The 2,689-nt window shown below is 39.7% G+C and overlaps 1 long non-coding RNA gene across 1 annotated transcript; it reads left to right on the top strand.

The window, feature by feature from the left end:
* The first annotated feature begins 48 nt into the window (after positions 1-48).
* Positions 49-2,481, top strand: LOC121963282. The gene is made up of 3 exons (XR_006107221.1): positions 49-149; positions 701-808; positions 1,898-2,481. It is a non-coding gene; the product is annotated as an uncharacterized LOC121963282 (long non-coding RNA).
* Positions 2,482-2,689: the final 208 nt, after the last annotated feature.

Genomic DNA, 2,689 nt, shown 5'->3' with positions numbered 1-2,689 from the left:
TGTGTGTGTGTGTGTGTGTGTGTGTGTGTGTGTGTGTGTGTAGGAAAAACGACGTAACTGATTTCATCCCGGACCGTCAGCCTGACTTCCCCGACAAGAAGTTCGAGAAGGTGACGGGGGATCCGTTCTTCGTCGATGAGAGCGTTCTGGTAAAACACTTATTAATATGTGATTAATATTTCCATTATAACAGTGTGTGAAGTTAAAAGTGAGAGTAATAATGTGAAGGATGCTGCTCGTAGTGATGAACCTGCAGATATCGATCAGCTGAGCTTTATAGTGAGTATAGTTTTTCTTTTCTGTAACTTTACTGCTCTTGTTCGCTCTCAGAGCCTCGATTTCAGTGATAAAGCAGTAAAAATTCACCGTACTCTACCCGCTCAGCAGCAAACAGCAGACTGATGAACAATATGTGTCCATGCACAGATTAGTGGACTACTGTTTTGTTCGATTTGGTATTTAATTGAGCTCCTGTCCTTGTGCTAGTATACAAGCAGCGAGCAGCAGAGATTTGCCTCCTCTCAGCTGGTTGCTATAAACGTATATTATTTATACGGTCTATGATATCGACCCCATCACGCTCACAACTGTTTATTTGCAGTAAATTCAGAATAACCCTGTGTTGTGAAATTACCCGTGTATGCGTGGACTTGGCCTTAGTTTGTTGATTGTCTGTGTTTGCTCCTGTGTGTTCGGCCAGGTTTACCCTATCCAGGGTTTCCCCGATCAGGAGATCTGTGACGTTTCTACAAAAACCATTAATGACCACCTCAATCGCTTCAGTTCCACCAGCCGCATCCTGCAACAGGTACCAACGAACACATACAAACGTGTTCACTCCTGCATTCAAAAAAGAAAAAAAACCCACATATTTAAATATCTGGGTGATAAAGATGTAGTTTTATTCCCTGCTCACTGAGTGCCAGTGCTCCTCTGCTGAAGACAGTGAAGTCTTTTTGTGGTTCTGCCTGGACATGTCGGTGTATTTCTGAGCACGGCTGCAGGACAAAGGCCCAGAGGCTTTACCTGCAAAAGAGATGTCACCAAGAGAGATGCAAAAGACCACAGAGAGACTCAAAAGACTACAAAGTACTGCAACATGACCAGCAAAAGATTCAAAAGACCACCAACATATACAAAGACCACAAAGAGAAAAGTCTATATAGAAATAAAAAAAACAGAAAGGGATGCAAAAATACTACAAAGTGCTGCAAAATTACTACCAAGCAACACAGAAGGCCACAGAGATGACAAAATACCACTAAGAGACTAAAAAAGACCACAAAGAAATGCAAAAGGCTATAAAATTAAGCAAAATGACCACCAAGAGATGCAAAAAGACTTCTAAGAGATGTAAAAAAGACTACAAAGGCCTGCAAGATGACTACAGAGAGATGCATAAAGTCCACAGACAGATGCAGAAAAAAACCCAGGGAAATGTGAAAGACAATAAAATGCTGCAAAACGACCACCAAGAGATGCAAAAAGACCATTGACAGATGCAGATAAAGAGACCACAAAGAGATGAATAAAGTCTTCCAAGAGATGCAAAAAGACCAACAAGAGATGCAAAAAAATGCCTACAAAAAGAGATGCAAAAAGGTCATAAAGAAATACAAAAAAAGCCCACAGACAGATGCAGAAATCCACAGACAGATGCAGAAATACTACAAAGTGCTGCAAAATGACTACCAAGAGAAACAGAAGACCACAAAGATGCAAAAATAGCCCAGAGAAACCTAAAAAGACTACAAAGTGATGCAAAACCTGATATGGTCTATTTGAACAGAACGGGAGTACATTTAGACTCGATCTGTTCTTTATCTGATAATGCTGAACGCTGTTTTTGCATTTCTGACCTAATTAAAACATGTTGTTTTCTTCTTTTTCTCGGCAGCGTCAGACCATCGAGCTGGTGCCTCTGACTCACGCTTATTACACTTACAGTGGAAAAGACTACAGCTTCTTCGTGTACGGAGTGGAGAACAAGGTCTTTGCGGCCAAATATCCCACTGCATGTACTATTCTATAAGTAACATGAGGAAGTATTTAATCCTCACAGTACGTGTTCTGTGTAGTGCAGGTCGTATACTGTAGGAGGGAAAGGGCAGCAGGCAGAAAAAGGCGGAATAATCGCTTAAATGTACCTACCTGTATTCACCAAAAATCTATAGTAGCAGTATCCAGTTTACTTTTCGTGTGACGACATTAATCGTCCGTATTCACTGTTCAATATGCCTTCACATTTCAGCATGTGACAATATGGTGCTTTAAATGACCAAACGAAGCCTTAACGTTGTGCTAAAACTTTTACATTTTTTGTACAATATTCCTCAGGACAGGACACTATCTCATAAAGCTACAGATCTATGGAGGATCAAATCTGCCAAAATAAATAAATAATTGAAATACAAAAAAAAGATGACAAATAAAAATCCCAATAATTTAATAAATATTATGACAAGAAAAGCTGTGCAAAGGCTCGTAGTGGGATGTGGGACAAGTACAATGGAGTTGTGAATTATCGCTGCGATTAACCCTTTGAAACCAGGATGGTCAGTTGTCTTGTGCTGCTTTCAGGTGCCTTCAACAAGCATTTAAACCTTTAAAAACTACCTTAAAAATAGTGGGATTAATAGAAAATTATATTAAAAGCAGGAGGGGGAAATATCCACAAAATTATATTTCA

Source organism: Plectropomus leopardus, unplaced genomic scaffold (genome assembly GCF_008729295.1).
Source record: "Plectropomus leopardus isolate mb unplaced genomic scaffold, YSFRI_Pleo_2.0 unplaced_scaffold10712, whole genome shotgun sequence".
Lineage (NCBI taxonomy): Eukaryota > Metazoa > Chordata > Actinopteri > Perciformes > Serranidae > Plectropomus > Plectropomus leopardus.
This window is presented reverse-complemented; position numbering and strand designations above follow the sequence as displayed.